Source organism: Triticum dicoccoides, chromosome 6A (assembly GCF_002162155.2).
Source record: "Triticum dicoccoides isolate Atlit2015 ecotype Zavitan chromosome 6A, WEW_v2.0, whole genome shotgun sequence".
Lineage (NCBI taxonomy): Eukaryota > Viridiplantae > Streptophyta > Magnoliopsida > Poales > Poaceae > Triticum > Triticum dicoccoides.
The window spans coordinates 251,188,184-251,211,521 of NC_041390.1; positions in this window are offsets into that span (position 1 = coordinate 251,188,184).

Consider the following 23,338-nt stretch of genomic DNA (forward strand, 5'->3'; position numbering starts at 1 on the left):
GGTTATAAACAAATGATGTCGGGTCATGTAATTGGTGCTAATGCCGGGTTAATCGTATGATGACGTCAGGTCATAAACTTTGCAGATTTCTCCGATAATAATATAATACCTGATTTGCTCAAAACTGAGAATTTGAAGTTATTCCTCCCTTATATGCATATCACCTGTAGCCCCCAAGTGCCGGGTTTTCATGCTTGCAGCAACCTAGGACTTGTAATTGCCTTATGCTCATAAAAATTTCAACCAGTGTAGCCCCCAAGGGCCACGTCATTATGCAATAATGAGCAGGGACTTTGTAAATATGATCATGTAAACTTGAGCAGCAACGTGTAGCCCCCAAGGGCCGGCTTAGTAAGATAATACTGAGCTGGGACTTTATATATACTTCATTTGACAATAATATCATATGATGTAACCCCCATCATGGGGCTTGAACCCACGTCTACAAGGTTAAGAGCCTTGTGCTTTATCAACTGAGCAGTGGATCCTTCAATATAATGGACTGAGGCTTGTGTACCTTGAATTTTTGACAGGAGCAATTGGTAGCCCCCAAGGGCCGGCTCATTATGACGTGATGAGTCAGGTCTTCAATAAGGCCAGTAAAAAATGACTTTGCATTAGCCCCCAAGTGCCATGGTGCATGCTGGCAGTGACATGGGACTTGCATATTTGATGTAATCTCAACTTGAATAATATAGCTCCCAAGTGCCGGGTCATAAGCCTACAGCGACTCGGGACTATTCCTTCCATTGTAGAATAAATTATATCCATTGATGAAATAATATCCATTGTGCTGAAGAAACTTTGAAAACCTCAATCATAATATTGGTTATTGATAACCATAATAAAAATCCAGCCATGTTGGCTATTAAAGATTTGAATAATATAACCCTGTTTGAAAAACCGGTTCGTGTGATATTGAATCGTACTGCCGGTTTAGGATACCTGTGCAGTAAGGGTGATAACCCAATCTTTAGAAGCCAAAAACTTCCAAATGTTTATGATTGTCATATATGGCGACTTATCATCCAAAGTCAAGCCGGGTTAATCGAAACCACATATATGGTTCAAATATGAACAAAAAGTCTCAGGACAAACCCAAAAGACTGTTTTAAAAAAATTAAGAAAAATAGAAAGAAGAATTTGAGGCTTCTGATTTGAATACGATCAGTAAACCGGACCAAAGGGGTTAAGCTCAGATTCGAATACGATCATGTAGCCCCCAGTGGCTTTGGCGTTGCGCCGATCAAGAGGGTACCGACAGCTATGTTCTCTTTGATTCGAATACGACCTATGTTTGAAAAGGAAGCCCCCAAATGACCTTGAGAGGTTTTAAACGACCCTGATTCGAATACGATCCAAGTCAGACCCAAAAGGGGTTAAGCTATGATTCGAATACGATCAAGAAGCCCCCTAGTGAGTTTGGCATTGCGCCGATCAAGAGGGTACCGATAGCTATGTTCTCTTTGGTTTGAATACGACCTATGTTTGAACAGGAAGCCCCCAAATGACCTGTAACTCGGCTATGAGCCGGATCAAAGGGTAATCATAGCTTAGCTCAATAAGCCGGAAGCCCCCAAGTGATATATTTCTGAGATGTGCTCGCCAGGTGCCTATATTTGAGTTGTGCTGTGCAACCAACTCTCTTTGGTCCCGATAATTTTTTCTGAAAAACTCAAACTTGCGATAGATGAATTCTTTTTAAACCAGAATTTTAAACCGGATATTGAGAGCTTCAAAGCTTTGTGGGAGACAGTTTTACCTTGAGCCGGATTTTAAACCGGATATTGAGAGCTTTAGCGCTTTGTATGAGACAAATTTCCCTTGAACCGGAATCCTTCTTTTTAAGCCGGAAATCTTCTGACGGCCTTTAAATTTTCACCAATATGGAGGTAGCCTCTGGGACCAGGTTATCTTCCCTTTAATAACTAGCAAGATTTGCTGAGTCATATCATTATAGCTCCCGAGTCTGAAGACGACTCGAGGAATTGTCTTGAGATTCTCCATACTTGACCATAGCATAAGATGTATATCATTGGCGTTGATAACGCGATGTGAATCCACAGAAGGTTGAAGTTTTAACTATGGAGGGTTGTAAATGACCCCGTATGACTCGTGTTAGTAATCTGGCCAGTGATTCATCGTAGCTGGTTGTTGAAATTATCCAAACCGCAATAACAGTGACTTGTGCGCATGTCCATTGATCCATCCGATGTAAGCAGGGGCCATAGCTTGATGGCTTCTTTTGTAATGATGAATTATTCTTGGAGATGGGTGGCTCTCGGCCGGGAGGCGAGGCGGCAAGATGATGAGCCGGTACGGCTTGCCGGCCGATAAGGGCGGCTTAGCACAAACGCCGAGCACAACGGTGAGGCGGTGCAGCAACTTGCACGCGGCCGTCAGACAACTTTGCACAAACACTCGCGGCGCACAATGATCCTGTGTATAAATTTATTACATGACAAAATTATTCTTGGATGAGTTAATATAATACAGATAAAATATATTGGAAAGATATCACCTGATATTTTGTCAGGTAAGAACGGATAGTGGAATAGCATATTCGTCAATCCTCGCTCCTTGTGTCAGTACTAATTGCACCATGGCCTGATTTTAAAGCTCTTGACTTTTCAGTCCCCGCTTTTCCTTCCCTTAACCAACAGGAGAGGATGTAGGAGCTGAGACGAGGCCAGCCAACCATAGGGTGGCTCAAAGCAGGCGATTTTGTAACATCAGAAGATGCGCCGGCCGTGGACACGGAGATGCTGAAGACGCCGGCCTCCATCTCCTCGATATTTGGTTGGTGCATGCGTTCGTTGGTATATATGGAGGCACGTAGGGGACTAGTATACTAGCAATTTGTTCCTTGGAGCTAGCACGTGAAGGACTTGATTAAGCCTGCATGTATGTTGACCTGGTGCTCTCATGTTTGACCGATTGTACAAGTTCCGTCGTAGCCAGTTATGGGGTCACTCCACACGATCCAAAGGGATCAAACAAGCAACGGTGACTCAGAATGAAGCCATCTCGCCGCAGTGGCTTGAGAACGGCGGCCTGGCAAAACTGCAATTTCCGAAGCAAGCTACTGCAACTGCAGTATTTGGAGGCAACTTTGATGCGAAGTGGCTTCAAAGCAGGGCGGCTTGTCCGCGGCGGGTCACAGCGTTTGATTTGATCGGCATAGGCCGCAACGAGAGGTGGAGCGAGGCCAAAGCAGCGACTCAGCTGCCATATAGGCTGGCCCGAAGGCTTCAGACCACGACAGAGGCGGAGAGCAGCGGCGGCTCAACGGGACACCCGGCTGATTACAGCTTCGGCGGCTTTAAGTTAAAGGCGGCTCGGCGATGCGTAGGGAAGGCGCTGGCGAAGCACCCGGCGAAGCAAGGCAAAGACTCTCAACGGCAGCAACGGCTCAAGACGGTGATCTGCAACACGTCGCATTTGGAGGTGGAGGCACCTTGGCGGCTCACAGCAAACCCACGGCAGTAACTTGGCAGCAGTAGAGGCGGCCTGCCGTCGTCTGACGAGGCCGCGGCAGCAACGACCTGTGGTAGGGACAGAGAGATGGCGAGCTGGCGGAGGAGACAATGCTGCAATGCGTCTTGGAGCAGGGGAGCCGCAGCGGCCGAGGTAGAAGAGGAGGAGGCCGTCGACGGCGGCTTTGAAGCAGTGGCTCAATGGCAGCAGCCTTGCAGGGCAATGAACTTGGTGGTCGGGAGGAGGCGCCCGCAGGCGAGCATGAAGACGCACGTGTGGCGTTTTGAGGCTGCAATACAGCCATGGAGCAGTGACGAGGTGTGGGCCGAGGCAGAGGAGGCACATCGGAGGCAACCCCGGCTAATGGTCAAGGCGGCGATTTTGCGCTGGCGATTTGGCCGGCTCGCAGGCAGTGGCTGGAGGCTAGGGCCGGATCCACGTCCACGTCCCTGTCTTTCTCCGGGTCATACTTTGACTTGGCAACCCCACGCCCTTTTTTTTCCTCGTGTGCAGCGTTGTTGATTGGACGTCTCGGCTCATACTCCACATACGTATATCTATCCGAGATAGTAATTCGAGAAAAAATGAACTAGTGCTCAACCCACGTGAGTAGCATAGATCATGTTTCGTCCTTTGTATGATAATAACATGTAACCATAGTTGGTACAATTGATGGCCACTCTACAACTCGGAAGTCACCGTAGCGACAAAACACCTCGGGACTTGGTGCATCGGCAAAACATGCTGTAACAGGAAAACACGGTCGCGATTCGACTGCTCCCCAACTGTATGACATACTGTAAAAAAATTCTCGTGCACTCCTGTTGGTCCATGTGATGTGATCTTTGTGTTGACTGATCTTGAAAATGTCTTCAACTTGCAGTGGTGACAGTACATCTGACGCACTCTTAATATTTTTTAACCTTCATCTCTCTAATTGCGAGCTTCTCGATCCCTGAAGAGATCCCTTCAAGAACTCAACACCACCGTGCGCCAGGCCCCACGGTGGGCGCCAACTATCATGGAATTGTCACACAAGATGTCCTTAGTGTCAGGACTTAGTCGTGAGGCCAACGCATCTATGTAGTAGCTTGAAGTGGTTGGTCGGAATCGAGAAACACGAGGTTTTACCCAGGTTCGGCCCCTCACGGTGGAGGTAAAAACCTACATCCTTCTTCATTGATATTGATGATGATGCTCACGGTTACAAGGGTGCTCTATCTCGAGAGCTATAGACTTGTCTGTCTAACCCTAAATTGTCCAAACTCCCCCTCTTGGGGTGCCCTGCCCCTCCTTATATATGTTGAAGGGTGGCTTACATGACTAGTCCTATTATGATTAGGATTACTCTATTACAAGTGGAGTCCTAGTCTTGCTTCCTTTATAAGGGAATATTCCTTATGCCTTTTCTCTTAAGCCGGCCCACCATAACACGAGCCGGTCTTCTGGGCCTTGGGCCTTCTCATCCATCTAAAACACCGGCCGGGTCACCAATGAGTCTTCAGGCTCGTGAGTCGTCACACTAGTGAACCGCCAGACACATGAGTCGCCAAATCTTTGGCGGGTTACCAATGAAACGCCAAGTCCGGTCGGGTCGTATATCCGGTCGGGTCATACCGCGGGGTATATTCCCGACAGCACTAATCTGTCCAAAGGTGCTATGGAGGAGTTTTGTCAACGTGAGCATATCCGGCTTGATGTTTCGTCAGTAGCTCACCCCCAATCCAATGGTCAAGATGAGAGAGCAAATCAGGAAATTCTAAAAGGTCTCAAGCCCCAGTTTATGGTTCCTTTATAACGGACGCCGGGTTGTTGGGTAGAGGAATTACCTTCGGTGCTATGGAGTATCAATACCACTCCTAACAGGTCTATAGGTTATACACCTTTCTTCATGGTTTATGGAGAAGAAGCGGTTCTGCCTAGTGACATCCGTCATGACTCGCGTCGCGTGGCGGCTTACGTTAAAGCTGATAATGAACAAGCTCGACATGATGCACTTGACTTGTTAGATGAGGAGAGAGATTTGGCGGCGGCTCGTAGCAATTTATCAACAGGACCTGCGCCGTTATCACAGCCGCCGGGTTAAGTACAGAACCTTTCAAGAAGGTGACCTGGTGCTCCAGCTCATCCAGGATCTGTCTGATGCACACAAACTATCCCCACCTTGGGAAGGACCCTTTGTGGTCAGCAAGAACTTAAACAACGGGTCATATTACCTCATTGACATTCGAGAGCACAAAGACTGACGTAAGTCGGAGGAGGAGACCCGCCGGTCGTGTGACATTGCTCAGCTTCGGCCATACTATACTTAAGCCACTGGCTCTCGTCATGTACATACTTTGACATTGTATATATTATGATAAGTAATAAAGCAGGACCTCTGTCCTTTTCCCTTTCGATGATCATATATCATTATTATTTTCATTATTTAAAAATGACCAAAAGGGGGCTGATCGTATCCGAATCTAGCTTAACCCTTTTGGTCCGGCTCATGATCGTACTCGAATCTAGCTGTAAACCTCATGGTCACTTGGGGGCTTCCTGTTCAAACATAGGTCGTAATCGAACCAAAGAGAACATAGCTGTCGTAACGCTCTTGATCGGCTCAAAGCCAAACTCACTAGGGACTTCTTGATCGTATCCGAATCATAGCTTAACCCCTTTTTGGGTCCGACTTGGATCGTATTCGAATTACAGTCGTTAAAAATCTCTCAAGGTCATTTGGGGGCTTCCTGTTCAAACATAGGTCGTATTCGAACCAAAGAGAACATAGTTGTCGGTACCCTCTTGATCGGCGCAACGCCAAAGCCACTGGGGGCTATATGATCGTATTCGAATCTTAGCTTAAACCCTCTGGTCCGATTTACTGATCGTATTCGAATCAGAAGCCTCCAGTTTTTATTTAAATGTTTTGATTTATCATCTCAAATCTAACCGTCAGTATGGTTTCAAATTAAACCGGCTCAGTTATTTGACAATGAGTTGCCAAGGCATAACAGTCATCAGACATATGGAAGTATTGACTTCTACAAAAGATTAGGTTATCAACCTCATCATCCGGGTCATGTAAACCGGCAGTCCAGATTCAAAGAACACAGGTATGACAGTGTCATTCATGAAGAGGCTTCTCTGTGTTTTTTCGTTAATCAAAGGTTTTTTCAGCCTTGTTTATCTTACATGTGGTTCTGTCTTTTACGCTATGATAATTTCTTAAGTCATATACCAGGTGTTTTGACCCGTCCGGTACTAAACCGCCAGGACAGCTTTGTCATTTTTTGCAGGAACAGAGTTAAAACATTGCAGATGTAATCACGGATGTGCTGCATATATATATTGACATCATTGGCAAAGAGGCATATGCAACATTTTATGCACGATGGCATGGGTAAAACATGCAGTTTCCAAACTAATCTACAAGGCTTTGAGAGCCCAAAAGATGGTTATGACTCTCCCCTCACCGGTTCACCTCCCTCTACTTGTTGGAAGCTGGGATTGGACCAGTCAAAGCCATTCAAAGCAATGAACTCCGCTTCATCGTCAATCAGGCCGACTGGGTCGACTTCCGGGGCAAAAGTGTGTTGGCGAACCGGCAGGATAAGGTCTGTCACCTTATAAGAGGGAGTAACCATCTTCTTATTCTCCATATCAAAACCTGGCTGATATTTGTTGATGTTGGTCTCCTCTCAAAGAATGGTAGCTTGAGGACGAACTCCCCTCACATAGGCAATACAGTCATCTTGCTCAAATGGAGTCCCGTCTTCCTTCATGACAGGGTACCCCTTAGCCACGTCTGCCGGGTCTAAATCTGGCACCCAGGCTTCGAAGTGGCTCAGGGCAGTCAGGGATCCGGCTCTGGCACAGGATCGTTTAACCTCTTGAAACTTGGCGGGTAAGATTGATAACTTCTTCAAAACATCACTCAAACGGTTGGGTCCTTGGTTGGCAGGAGAGGTAGCAGCAAGCGCCCGTTGAGCCCCCGTATAAAGTTGTTCCACCAAGGTATAAACCGCCTTCAGCTTTGTCACACTATCGTGGCTCAGGTTGTTACTCCGCAGACCTGTAAGTATTTTAACAAAGGTTAAGCAGGCGGTTTACATTCTTGGTAAAAATAGAGTATAAGTGACTTATGCAAATAACTCACCGAAGATGGCGGAGACCATTTGAGACACACGGTTTTTTAAACCGGTGAGCTCTGTAGTAGCCTCCACAAGAGCCGCCTCAACTGTCTCAGCGCGTTGTATCAGCAGCGTCTTTTCTTCGGCCCAGGATTTCTTTTTTGCAGCTAAGATGGTCTTCAATTTCTCATATTCAGAGAGGCTCAATTGGAGTTTAGAGTCAGTGGTCTTTATCTCTGTCTCCTGCTCCGCCAGCCGGGTGTTGGCATCCGTTAATTGAGAGCCCAATTTAGATAGGGCGTTCTAAAAAACATTCACATGTGTGTCCAGACTTAAGCTAAAAGTTATAAGGTTTGAAGTCTCAAGTACTTTGCACCGCAATACCACTTGACACTTGTGGGCTAATGTCTACCAAAGAATTTTTTATGATTTTTATATGTTTCAAGTCCCAAGGGTTTTACAAAGTAACAACGCTTGGCACTTGGGGGCTAATGCATGATATTCAGAAAGTTTTTCAAGATTGAGTCGGATCACATTGCTTATTGGGACTAGTAAAAGACAGTTATACAATTAAGTACCAGTTCATTTATGATAAATTGAGCCGACCCTTGGGGACTATAGGTGAAGTTTATGCTACTTTATTGGACTTTCGAAAAACCTAGAGACAAAGTATCAACTTATATCATAAAGTCTACAAATCATTCAAGTTCATCATCTGAAGACTTGGGGGCTGGCAGAGTATAAGTAAACCAGGGAACATACCTCATAGTTTAGCTGCAATTGTTTGACCATCTCGATTTTCGAGTCACGACTAGAGTGCACATGACTGAGATAGCAGGATAGTACATCATTGACATTGAGGTGAGCGTAATGGGAGATATCAAACCACACTTTCTGCTTCTCTAAAGCCTCTTTCTTAGCAGTATGTTGGGTAATACAATGGGGGTCCCCGGTTCAACAAACGGGCCAGCAGTAATCAAAACGTCAGTATCAGAAGTTGTTGGCGGGTTAGCTGAGCTAGATGGTTCAGTAATGGTCGGATTAAGGGTGGCCTCATTGGCTGACAACTCAGGAGAGTCCAATTGAGTACGAACAGCCGGGTCTTCTAGTGCTTCAATTTGAGAGGGAGTTGGCATGGCCGGCTCAGGTGCAGGAACTTTCGGGTCTTCTGTCGGCTTAATCACCTTGGCCTTCTTTGATTTGGCTTGACCACTAAGAAAGATTTTATGAGACAGTTAGTGTAATAATGCAGTTTTTAAAAGATGCAGAAGAAACATGATTGTCCTTACCCAGGGGCAGTCTTGAAAGCCGGAAATTGAGTTTGTGACAAATCGCCAGAAGAGCGAGAAACCTCCTACAAAGGTAAAATAAAGTTAGTGATGTAAGGGAATAGATCCATTAATGGAAGCAAAATACAAAGATGAAAGAAACCTCATTCTGGCGTTTTCAAGGAGTTTGTTGTAAATTCGAAGGCGGTTCATCGTCGTCATTAGTCCGGGCCTGACGGCGGCTCTCATGTTGCTGCTTTTTCAAAAGAAAATGAGGGTCCAGATAAGCCAAAGGGTGCGAAAACCTTACTTTTCAGGTTACCAGTCAAAGTTTATGTCTTGGCAAAGGGGCTGAGTCAGAGGAAATAGTTACCTCTTCTTCCACGGCCTGGCTGGCCCCCATGTCGTCCTGGCAATAGTCAGTGTCAATACGATAGTTAGAAAACTGGCCAAGGGAGTCAAGGGCTACCTCCTTCTCAGAAGCATCATCCAGGTGGAATAAGTCAGATGCAGTCTTCTTCTTCTTCTTGGGCTTCCGGGTCGTTCTCCTGGCGGCTATGGCAACGGCTCTAGCCTTCTTGGCAGCTTCATGATCATACTTGGCCTTCCAGAAGTTAGATTTGGCCTGTAAACAAATAAATAGGTTAAAAGGTCATGCAGTTATTTAAACTGCTAAGGAAAACACAAAAAGAGAAAGAGGTCAGAGGTTTTCACCTCTAGTGCCGGGTTAAGTTTGCAGAAGGGGTTTAACCCAACCTTACTGCAGTCCTCATATTTGCCGTTCACAAGGATGGTTGACATTGCAACAACGTCTTCCTCAGTCAATTGAACAGAGCTATAACGCAGAGAGTCATTTGGGCCTCCGCCATACTCATACATTAACTTGGATCGGCGGCTTAGACGGATGACCCGCCATGCGACCCAGCAATGGATCAAGTCAACTCTAGTTAAGCCATTCCCCAATAAAGCTTGAATCATTTTAATAGATAGAATAAGATTCTTGCGTTCGGCAGCGGTAAGCTTATCAGGGAGCACAAACTTGGAATCCAGATGCTCTGCGCGATAACCCGGCAATGGTTTTTCATTGGCTGGTGACGTATCTTGGAAGTAGAACCAGGTCTGATTCCAATCTTTGGGATGGCTCGGTAAGACTATTAAAGGAAAGACGACGCCCTATCGGCGTTGAACTGATATTCCACCAAGCTCCAAACTAAGGCCGTTGGTGCATTTGTTCTGGTGGTTCAGATAAAGTATTCTCTGAAGAGTTCCATGGTCGGTTCTTCTTGAAGATATACCACACAAAGAACTTGAAAATTGCAGATATTGGATATAGAGTTGGGTCCAATGTCTTGTGGACGAAGCTTGAAAAAATGCAGAACGTCTCGGAAGAACTTTAAGCCGGGTGGTGAGAAGCCCCGGTTCATGTGATCAGTGAAAATGATAACTTCACCGTCTTTGGGAGGTCGTTCTTCGTCCGGGTCAGGAGCACGATAAGATATAAAGTTTTTTCTGGCAAAAATCCTATGGTGACAAACTCCTTCAAGGTATCCTCAGTAACTGTGGAAGGGACCCAGTTGCAAACGGTTGGCGCTTTGGATGGCATGATGAAAGAACAGACTGAAAAGAAAGTGATGTGCCGGTTCAGTTCAATGATGAAATTAGAAGTTAAATGATGATGGTACAAATAAGTAATGGCGTCTTAAAGTAAGGGCTAATGACATATAAAGAAAAGTGAGCCGGCGTGATAAGCCGCCATGACTAAAGATATTCGAAGGATGCCAGAAACAGAATTGGCTAAGTGTTGACACAAACAAGTTTACCAAGTTGTCACTATTATTTTGTATCAAATGGCCATTCCGAAAAGAAAATAGTCTAGACCTAAAAATCTAGTACAGATAAGTTCATGAGTTATAATGAGGCCTCTATACAGGAAAAAGGGATCTACTAGTCAAAAATGGACGCAAAACAACAACTGCACGAGTTATATGTTCCTTTTTGAATCAGAAGAGGCTTAGGAGGAGGAACTACAAAGAAACTGTCATGAACTATGAAGAACACATAGAAACCTAGGAACCCTAATGCGAATCTGAGGAGCAGGAAGGTGAGCACATACAGCCATGGATCTTCTGCGGAGGGTCACCGCCGTTCTCTGGATCGATTCAGGTTGATGCAGCGGCCGAGGTCGAGGAAGATGAGGTGCTCTGCGACGGCGGCGGAGCTCGAGCGGTAGTAGGATTGCAAGAGGAAGAAGATGAAGAAAGGTAAGAGTGAGGAAAGACCTGGTCGTGCCTATTTATAAGGGGATAAGCGAACAGGCAGGCGCAAAAATCGAGGAAGACCCAAATAATGATTATCCAGCTAAATGGATGCCTCGATTCTCAGAAGACATTTAAGGATAAATATCTGTTGGAGATGACGTCATAGCAGCCTTTCATATTTTTGAAAGATGACGTCACGACGGGTTACAAAGCTTTTACAGACAACGGAAGATGGATTTCGTCTAAATGTTGAAGGTTGACAAGAACAAAGTTCAAATCAACCTGGGGCCTAATGTTGGGAATATAACTTTCAGGTATGACCCGCCCAGGAGGGGCCGGGTGAACCCTAATGGCAGGTTGTTAAGAGAAGCCCAGTAATATTCAAGGTGATAGTTTATTAAGAATTGTAGAAGGCCTAAGCCTAGAGGCGGCTTAAGGCCCAATATTGTAAACAGGCATATGTAATGAAAGACTTGTAAAGAAAGGCATATACAAGAAGTCACCGAGCCGGACACGTTTTATGAGCCGGCCAGGACTCTATAGGCCACCAGGCGTCAACCTGTGTATATAAGGGGACGACCCGGTGGCGGCTTAGGACAAGAAACATATATTGATAGCCAAGCTAGCGGATTCGCTCCTTGGTCATCGAAACCTAGCAATACAGCATCAACTGGACTAGGCCTTACCTTCACCGTAAGGGGCCGAACTAGTATAAACATCTTGTGTCCTTTGTTCCAATTAACCCCTTTAAGCTTCCTAGTTGCGATGGCCCTACGACTAAGTCCTTTTCTAGGACATCTGCCGTGAAAATTCCACAACAATATCCCAACAATATCCATGTTCCATCATGGAACAAACTTCGTCTTCACCTACAACTAACAACGCTATATGAGGGGCTGAGCAAAAGCGGTAACATAGACAAACAACGGTTTGCTAGGAAGGTGGGTTAGAGGATTGACATGCCAATATGGGAGGCATGATATAGCAAGTGGTTGGTAGCGCGGCATAACGATAGAGCGAACAACTTGCAAGCAAAGATAGAAGTGATTTCGACGGTATGGTCATCTTGCCTGCAAAGTTCTCAGAGTTGTCGAAAGCTTGATCCTTGATAGCGTACTCAATAGGTTCCTCGTTCACGTACTCATCTCCCGGCTCTACCCAAGGCAAGAACACAAGCAATGGAACAACAATCAATCATGGTGCAATGCATAAGCAACATGATGCAATACATGGCATGATATGCAAGACATGATAGGCAATGCATATGTGTGCTCCGGAAGGGAAAGAATGATTAAGGCATCAACTTGGCAAACCAAGTATGCCGCTGGAAAGATGATATGATTTCGGTTGAAATCGATGCAAATGGCAAACAAAACAAGAATGACACAATTCGGCGATTAACAGCACGATGCCATCTAGAATGCAACAAGAAACTAAGCTACTTCACTCCAATGTAGCAACAAAGCAAATGGCAGTGATGTACAAGAGATGCTTGACAAAACATGAACACTGATCTACGGCTAAATCACACTAGAACAGTTTCACACAAGCATGGCAGAAGTGCAAAAGATATCAGCTTCACAGACTTGGTGAAAATACTAACATGTCAAAAACAACATCAGGAAGCAATGTTAAGAGCAAGCAGACAACATGCTACAAGAACATATCATGGCAAATAAAGAAATGGCATGATTCTACTAAGAGCATAGATCAAAAGTCCCTTACTGAACATAAGCCAAAAAGGGACAGAAGATATGATGGCACCCATGTAAACATAGCAAATGTCAAGTTCTCTACAACCGGAAATTAGCAAATTCACATCTGCCACATAACCACGGACACAGCTCTCGAAAGTTTATACCCTGCAGGGGTGTCCAAACTTAGCCCATCACAAGCTCTCACGGTCAACGAAGGATATTCCTTCTCCCGGGAAGACCCGATAAGTCTTGGAATCTCGGTTACAAGACATTTCGACAATGGTAAAACAGGACCAGCAAAGCCGCCCGATGTCCCGACAATCCCGATAGGAGTCGCACGTATCTCGTTCTCATGGCACACTGGATGAACACTACGTACGACAACTGAAGATACCTCAAGTTGCCTAGGGGAGGTACCGCAAGTGGCTCTGTTTTGGACCAACACTCAGAGCAGCACTGACCCCGGGGTTTAAAATAAAGATGACCCTTGAGTCCGCAGAACCTAAGGGAAAAAGGCTTTGGTGGCAAATGTTGAAAACCAAGGTTGAGCCTTGCTGGAGGAGTTTTATTCAAAGTGAACTGTCAAGGGGTTCCCATAAAACCCAACCGCATAAGGAACACAAAATCAAGGAACATAACACCGGTATGACGGAAACTAAGGCGGCAAGAGTGGAACAAAACACCAGGCATAAGACCAAGCCTTCCACCCTTTACCAAGTATATAGATGCATTAGTTAAATAAGAGATAAAATGATATCCGAACAATATCCATGTTCCAACATGGAACAAACTTCATCTTTACCTGCAACTAACAATGCTATAAGAGGGGCTGAGAAAAAGCGGTAACATAGCCAAACAACGGTTTGGTAGGAAGGTGGGTTAGAGGCTTGACATGGCAATATGGGAGGCATGATATAGCAAGTGTTTGGTAGCGCCTTGACCATTAGCCAGGGTTGCCTCCGATGTGCCTCCTCTGCCTCGGCCCACACCTCGTCGCGGGGGTGGCGCGGCGCGATGGGCCGGGCGGGCCCTCCTTGGGCTCGCCGGGCCGCGGCGGCAGGTCGGCGGTGCTTGCCACATGGCGGCGGCGGATTTGCTGCGGGAGGCGGCGCAGACACGTCCGGCCGTCTCGGACGCGTCCGATGGCGACGGGGGAAGGCTAGGGTAGGGTTTGGACCCAAAATTTCGGAGGGAGACACCTATTTATAGGTAGAGGGAGTTTGGAGTGTCCAAATGAGGTGTAGTTTTCTCCCACACGATCGTGATCCGACGATGGAGGACATGGAGATGGTTTAGATGGGTTATTGGGCCGTTTTGGAGGGGTGATGGGCTGCAACACACAAGAGGCCTTTGCGGTTACCCGGTTAACCTTTGGAGCATCAAACGGCCTCCAAATGGAACAGAGTTTGACAGGCGGTCTACCGGTGGTGTACCAAGGCCACTTGGCAAATCCCGGCCCATTCCGAGAACATTTAACTCCCGCTCACGAAAAGAGACAAGAGGGGCGCGCCGGTTCATGTCAGAGTGTCGGATTGCGAAATGGACAACGGGGAAAATGCTCGGATGCATGAGATGAACACGAATGCAAATGCGATGCACATGACGACATGATATGAAAAGCATGACATGAGCAAAAGAAAAATGAAGACAAAAACCCAACCACGAAGGGAATCTCATAACTTAAAGCCGAAAATGGCAAGAGTCGGAGTTACAAATATGGCAAGTTACATCCGGGGTATTACAATAACACAAGACCGTGTTCACTTCCCGGACTCCACCGGAAAGAGACCATCACGTCTACACACGCGGTTGATGCATTTTAATTAAGTCAAGTGTCAAGTTCTCTACAACTTGACATTAGCAAATTCCCATCTGCCACATAACCATGGGCACAGCTCTCGAAAATTTACACCCTGCAGGGGTGTCCAAACTTAGCCCATCACATGCTCTCACGGTCAGCGAAGGATATTCCTTCTAACGGGAAGACCCGATCAGTCTCGGAATCCCGGTTACAAGACATTTCGACAATGGTAAAACAAGACCAGCAAAGCCGCTCGATGTGCCAACAATCCCGATAGGAGTAGCACGTGTCTCGTTCTCGGAGCACACCAGATGAACAATACGTATGACAACCGAAGATACCCCAAGTTTCCTTGGGGCGGCACTGCAAGTGGCTTTGTTTTGGACCAACACTCAGAGGAGCACTGGCATGGGTGTTTAAAATAAAGATGACCCTTGAGTCCACGGAACCCAAGAGAAAAATGCTTAGGTGGCAAATGTTAAAAACCAAGGTTGGGCCTTGCTAGAGGAGTTTTATTCAAAGTGAACTATCAAGGGGTTCCCATAACACCCAACTGCGTAAGGAACGCAAAATCAAGGAACATAACACCGGTATGACGGAAGCTAAGGCGGCAAGAGTGGAACAAAACACCAGGCATAAGACCGAGCCTTCCACCCTTTACCAAGTATATAGATGCATTAGTTAAATAAGAGATAAAATGATATCCGAACAATATCCATGTTCCAACATGGAACAAACTTCATCTTTACCTGCAACTAACAACGCTATAAGAGGGGCTGAGCAAAAGCGGTAACATAGACAAAAAATGGTTTGCTAGGAAGGTGGGTTTGAGGATTGACATGCCAATATGGGAGGCATGATATAGCAAGTGGTTGGTAGCGCGGCATAACGATAGAGCGAACAACTTGCAAGCAAAGATAGAAGTGATTTCGACGGTATGGCCATCTTGCCTGCAAAGTTCTCAGAGTTGTCAAAAGCTTGATCCTTGTTAGCATACTCAACAGGTTCCTCGTTCACGTACTCGTCTCCCGGCTGTACCCAAGGCAAGAAAACAAGCAATGGAACAACAATCAATCATGGTGCAATGCACAAGAAACATGATGCAATACATGGCATGATATGCAAGACATGATAGGCAATGCATATGCGTGCTCCGGAAGGGAAAGAATTATTAAGGCATCAACTTGGCAAACCAAGTATGCCGCTGGAAAGATGATATGATTTCGGTTGAAATCGATGGAAATGGCAAAAAAAACAAAAATGACACAATTTTGTGATTAACAGCACGATGACATCTAGAATGCAACAAGAAACTAAGCTACTGCGCTCCAACGTAGCAACAAAGCATGTGGCAGTGATGTACAAGAGATGCTTGACAAAACAGAAACACTGAGCTACGGCTAAATCACACTAGAACAGGTTCACACAAGTATGGCAAAAGTGCAAAAGATATCAGCTTCACAGACTTGGTGAAAATACTAACATGTTAAAAACAACATCAGGAAGAAAAGTTTAGAGCAAGCAAACAACATGCTACAGGAACATATCAAGGCAAATAAAGACATGGAATGATTCTACTAAGAGCATAGATCAAAAGTCCCTTACTGAACATAAGCCAAAAAGGCACAGAAGACAAGATGGCACCCATGTAAACATAGCATGTTTTATGAACAGTTTCAGACTTAGCAGAAAAACAGAGCATCACATAAACAGATTTACGATAGCAACTTTGCGAGGTCATGCCACTCACCACAAAGCATTACATGACATAATAAGCATACCAATAGCAATATGGCATGTTCGTGAAGCTAACCATGGCAAGAGAAAGTTCATAGGATGCATGGATCACTAGCAAAAATCATGGCAATTGTGATTAACATGTTAACATTCTGCCAGGAGCATTTTATAGCAAAAGTAGAGTAAGAAAATGACATGCTACAACACTCCATAATTGCAAACAGGGGCACGTATAGATAGCGCATAACCACATGTTCCAAACAACCTTACTGAAGTATCTCAAAATAAGCATGGATCTCACTTTAGCATCAAGTTTACATGGCATCAAAATAACAGCAGGAAAAAGACTTTCCAAAATCCTAAGTCCCTGAAAACAGCAACATCACAAAGCCTAGTTTGCATGCTTGTGCTAGTCACCACATAGATCACAAAAATACAAGACAAGCACCTCTGTAAAATGGCATGATGTAGTTCAAAACACATGTAGACCTCATGCTCATATGATGCACACATCAAATGCAACAAAAATGACAAATCAACATGATCTGATAAGTACCAATAGCTAACATTTTATAGCACCCTTGCGTCAATGAAAATGGCATCATAACAGACAGTAGCATGTGTGGCATTGCTTCTAAAGTGAACAGCTCAACGAGTCGAACAATTTGACATATCATATGCATCATTTCGAGCTACGGTCACCAAGATATGACATGTCAAAGGAGGCATAAAAATATTACAGAAAAAGGACTTATGAAATTCGACCTCAAGGGGGAAAGTCAACGCGTGGAAACTGAGGTGGGGCCGGAGATCACACCGGATCCGCGGCAGTTGGTGGCGGAGGCGGGCGCGGGCACCGGATCCAGGCGTGGGGACGCTGAATCTGGCCGGCAGCGAGGTGGCGCTGCGGCGGGGCGGAGCTGGGTGGCACCGGTGGAGGAGCTTGCGCGGCGGCGCGGCGGCGCTGGTGGCGGTACTGGGCGGCGCCGGTGGAGGATCTTGGCGCGGCGGCGGGACGGCGCTGGCCGGAGAGGCGAGGTGGTGCCGCGGCGGGGAGAGGACGGGCGGTGGAGGAGGCGCGCGGGAGGCGCAGGGGTTGCGTGACGCGATGGGCCAGGCGGGCACTCCTCGGGCTCGCCGGGCCGCGGCGGCGGGTCGGTGGCGCTTGCCACGTGGCGGCAGCAGATTTGCTGCGGGAGGCGACGCGGACACGTCCGGCCGTCTCGGACGCTTCCGGTGGCGGCTGGGAAGGCTAGGGTAGGGTTTTGACCCGAAATTTCGGAGGGAGACACATATTTATAGCTAGAGGGAGTTTGGAGTGTCCAAATGAGGTGTAGTTTTCGCCCACATGATTGTGATCCTACGACGAAGGACATGGAGATGGTTTAGATGGGTTATTTGGCCGTTTTGTAGGGGTGTTAGGCTGCAACACACAAGAGGCCTTTGCGGTTACCCGGTTAACCTTTGGAGCATCAAACGGCCTCCAAATGGAACGAAATTTGACAGGCGGTCTACCGGTGGTGTACCAAGGCCACTTGGCAAACCTCGGCCCATTCCGAGAGCGTTTAACTCCCGGTCATGAAAATATACAAGAGGGGTGCGCCAGTGCATGTGGCAGTGTCGGATTGGGAAATGTACAACGGGGAAAACACTCAGATGCATGAGACGAACACGAATGCAAATGTGATGCACACGACGACATGATATGAAAAGCATGACATGAACAAAAGCAAAATGAAGAAAAAAACCAACCACGAAGGGAATCTCATAACTTAAAGACGAAAATGGCAAGGGTCGGAGTTACAAATATGGCAAGTTACATCCAGGGTGTTACAATAACACAAGACCGTGTTCACTTCCCGAACTCCGCCGAAAAGAGACCATCATGGCTACACACGTGGTTGATGCATTTTAATTAAGTCAAGTATCAAGTTCTCTACAACCGGACATTAACAAATTTCCATCTGCCACATAACCACGGGCACGGCTCTCTAAATTTTATACCCAGCAGGGGTGTCCCAACTTAGCCCATCACAAGCTCTCATGGTCAACGAAGGATATTCGTTCTCCCGGAAAGACCCGATCAGTCTCGGAATCTCGGTTACAAGACATTTCGACAATGTTAAAACAAGACCAACAAAGCCGCCCAATGTGCCGACAATCCCGATAGGAGTCGCACGTATCTCGTTCTCAGGGCACACCGGATGAACACTACATACGACAACCGAAGATACCCCAAGTTGCCTAGGGCGGCACCACAAGTGGCTCTATTTTGGACCAACACTCAGAGGAGCACGGGCCCGGCGGTTTAAAATAAATATGACCCTTGAGTCCGTGGAACCCAAGGGAAAAAGTCTTAGGTGGCAAATGTTAAAAACCAAGGTTGGGCCTTGCTGGAGGAGTTTTATTCAAAGCGAACTGTCAAGAGATTCCCATAACACCCAACCGCGTGAGGAACACAAAATCAAGGAACATAACACCAGTATGATGGAAACTAAGGCGGCAAGAGTGCAACAAAACACTAGGCATAAGACCGAGCCTTCCACCCTTTACCAAGGTTATAGATGCATTACTTAAATAAGAGATAAAATGATATCCCAACAATATCCATGTTCCAACATGGAACAAACTTCATCTTCACCAGCAACTAACAACGCTATAAGAGGGGCTGAGCAAAAGTGGTAACATAGCCAAATAATGGTTTGCTAGGAAGGTGGGTTAGAGGCTTGACACGGCAATATGGGAGGCATGATATAGCAAGTGGTTGGTAGCGCGGCATAACGATAGAGCGAACAACTAGCAAGCAAAGATAGAAGTGATTTCGAGGGTATGGTCATCTTGCCTCCAAAGTTCTCAGAGTTGTCGAAAGCTTGATCCTCGTTAGCGTACTCAACAGGTTCCTCGTTCATGTAATCGTCTCCCAGATCTGGCAGGAACACAAGAAATGGAACAACAATCAATCACGGTGCAATGCACAAGCAACATGATCACTTGGCTTGGCCGGTTGAGAAAGAACTGATCATATCTGAATCTAGTTTAACCTTTTTGGTCCGGCTTATGATCGTACTCGAATCTAGCTGTAAACCTCATGATCACTTGGGGGCTTCCTGTTCAAACATAGGTCGTATTCGAACCAAAGAGAACATAGCTATCGTAACCCTCTTGATCGGCTAAAAGCCAAACTTACTAGGGGGCTTCTTGATCGTATCCGAATCATAGCTTAAGCCCTTTTGGGTCCGACTTGGATCATATTCGAATCAGGGTCGTTAAAAACCTCTCAAGGTCTTTTGGGGGCTTCCTATTCAAACATAGGTCGTATTTGAACCAAAGAGAACATAGCTATCGGTACCCTCTTGATCGGTGCAACGCCAAAGCCACTTGGGGCTATATGATCGTATTCGACTTTTAGCTTAACCCGTTTGGTCCGGTTTACTGATCATATTCAAATCAGGACCCCCCAAATTTATGTTGTTTGAAATCTTCTATTTTGTCTTACTGGTTTTCATTGTCTCAAGTATAAACTATCAGTATGGTTTTTATTTAAGCCGGCTTGACTATTTGACAATAAGCCACCAAGGCATGATAGTCATGAGGTGTATAGAAGCATTGACTTCTCAAAAAGATTGGATCATGAAAACTGGCAGTCCAGAAACACACGTATGACAGTGTTGTTCACGAACAGGTTTTTTCAGCCTTGTTTATCTTTTCCAATATGACAATTCATAAAGACATATACCAGGTGTTTTTTGACCCATCCGGTGTTAAACGGCTAGGCCAGCTCCTTCACTTTTTGCAGGAGCAAATTTAAAACATTGCAGATGTAGTCAAAGATGTGCTGGCAAAGAGTAGTATGCAACATTTTGTGTGCGATGGCAGAAGCAACACATACAGTTTCAAGCTAAATCTATTACAAGGCTTTAAGATCCCACAAGATGGTTAAGACTCTCCCCTCGCCGGTTCACCTCCTTCTACTAATTGGAAGCTGGGATTGGACCAGTCAAAGCCATTCAGAGCAATGAACTCTGCTTCATCATCAATCAGGCCGGCCGGATCAACATCCGGAGCAAAAGTGTGTTGACAAACCGGCGGGATAAGATCTTCTTATTCTCCATATCAAAACCCAACTGATATTTATCGATGTTGGTCTCATCTCCAAGAATGGTAGCTTGAGGTCGAACTCCCCTCACACAGGCAATGAAGTCATCTTGCTCAAATAGAGTCTCATCTTCCTTCACGGTAGGGTACCCCTTAGCTACATCCGCCAGGTCTAGATCCGGCACCCAGGCTTTGGAGCGGCTCAGGGTAGTCGGGGCTCCGGCTCTGGCACAGGATCGTTTGACCTCTTGAAACCTGGCGGGTAAGATTGACAACTTCTTCAAGACATCGCTCAACCGATTGGGTCCTTGGTTGGCATGGGAGATGGTGGAAAGTGCTCGTTGAGCGCCAGTATACAATTGCTCCACCAAGGTATAAACCGCCTTCAATTTGGTCACACTGTCTTGGCTCAGATTTTTGCTTCGTGGACCTGCGAGTGTTTTTTGAACAAAGGCTTAGCAGGTGGCTTATATTCCGGGTTAAAAGAAGGTATAAGTGATTGATACAGATGACTTACCAAAGATGGCGGAGACCATTTGAGACACCTGGTTCTTTAAGCCGGTGAGCTCCGTGGTAACCTCCTCAAGAGTCGCCTCAGCTGTTTCAGCACGTTGTATCCGCAGCATCTTTTCTTCGGCCCAGGATTTCTTCTTTGCAGTCAAGCTGGTCTTCAAGTTTTCTATCTCAGAAAGATTCTATTGGAGTTTAGAGTCAGCAGTCTTGATTTCTGCCTCTTGATCTGTCAGCCGGGTCTTTGCATCAGTTAATTGGGAGCCCAATTCAGATAGGGTGTTCTATAAAACATACACAGGTGTGTCAAGGATTAAAACTAAAAGTTATAAGGGCTCAAGTTTCAAGTACTATGCACCGCAATACCACTTGACACTTGGGGGCTAATGTCTGCCAAAACAATTTTTTATGATTCTTATATGTTTCAAGTCCCAAGTGTTTTTCAAAGTAACAGCACTTGGCACTTGGGGGCTAATGCATGATATTCAGAAAGTTTCTCAAGATTAAGCCGGATTGCAATACTTATTGGGACTAGTAAAAGACAGTTATGAAGTTAAGTACTTGTTCATTTATGATAAATTGAGCCGGCCCTTGGGGACTATAGGTGAAGTTTACGCTATTTTGTTGGACTTTTGAAAGGCTTAGAGACAAAGTATCAACCTATATCATAAAGTCTACAGATCATTCAGGTTCATCATCTGAAGACTTGGGGGCTGGCAGAGTATAAGTGAACCGAAGAACATACCTCATATTTGAGCTGCAATTGTTTGACCATCTCAATTTCCGACTCACGGCTGGAATGAACGTGACTGAGATAGCCGGACAGTATGTCACTAGCATTCAGATGAGTGTAGTGAGAGATATCGAAACACACTTTCTGCTTCTCCAAGGCTTCTTGCTTAGTAGTGTGCCAGGCTCACACAGTGGGGTCCCCGGTTCAACAAATCGGCTACCAGTAATCAACACGTCAGTATCAAAAGTTGTTGACGGGTTAGTTGAACTAGATGGCTCAGTGATAGTCGGGTTAAGGGTGATCTCATCGGCTGACAACTCAGGAGGATCCAATTGAGTATGAACAGCCGGGTCTTCAGGTGCTTCAGTTTCAGAGGGAGGAATTGGCATGGCTGGCTCAGGTGCAGGAACCTTCAGGCCTTCTGACAGCTTAATCACCTTGGCCTTCATGGATTTGGCTTGGCCTCTAAGAAAAGTTTTACGGGACAGTTAGTGTAATGATGTAGTTTTAAAAGATACAGAGGAAAGCTGATTTTTCCTTACCCAGGAGTAGTTTTGAAAGACAGAAACTGAGTCTGAGATGAGTCGCCAGAAGAGCAAGAAACCTCCTATAAAAGGTAAAATAAAGTCAGTGAGGCAAGGGAATAGATTCATTAATGAAAGCAACAGATGAAGATGAAAGAAACCACATTCTGGTGCTTTCGAGGAGTTTGTTGTAAAATGGAAGGCATTTCATCGTCGTCATTATTCCGGGCCTGACGGCGGATCTCATGTTGCTGCTTTTTCAAAAGAAAATGAGGGTCCAAATAAGCCAAAGGGTGCGAAAACCTTACTTTCCGGGTTACCAGTCGAACTTTCTGTCTTGGCAAATGGGCTGAGTCGGTGGAAATAGTTACCTCTTCTTCTACGGCCTGGCTGGCCCTCGTGTCGTCCTGGCAATAGTCAGTGTCAATAAGGTTATTAATAAACTGGCCAAGGGAGTCAAGGGATACCTCCGACTCAGTATCATCGTCAAGCTTTAACAGGTCCGAAGGAGTGCTCCTTTTCTTCTTAGACCTCCAGGTCGTCTTCCTGGCGGCTATGGCGGCGTCTCTAGCCTTCTTGGCAGTTTCATGGTCATACTTGGCTTTCCACAAGTCAGATTTGGCCTGTAAACAAACAAATAGGATAAAAGGTCATGCAAGTATTTAAAACTACTGAGGAAAACACAAAAAGAGAAAGAGATCAGGGATTTTTCACCTCTGGTGCCGGGTTAAGTTTGCAAAAGGGGTTTAACCCAACCTTACTGCAGTCCTCATATTTACCATTCACAAGGATGGTTGACATTGCAACAATGTCTTCTTTAGTTAGTTGTACAGAATTGTGACGCAGAGAGTCATTTTGGCCTCCACCATACTCATACATCAATTTGGATCAGCGGCTTAGAGGGATGACCCGCCATGACATCCAGCAACGGATCAAGTCAATTCTGGTTAAGCCATTCCCCAATAAGGTATTAATCCTTTTAATAGATGGAATAAGCTTCTTGCGTTCAGCAGCAGTAAGTTTATCAGGGAGCACAAACTTGGAATCAAACGCTCCGCGCGATAACCCGGCAGTGGTTTTTCATTGGCTGGAGACGTATCTTGGCAATAGAACCAGGTCTGGT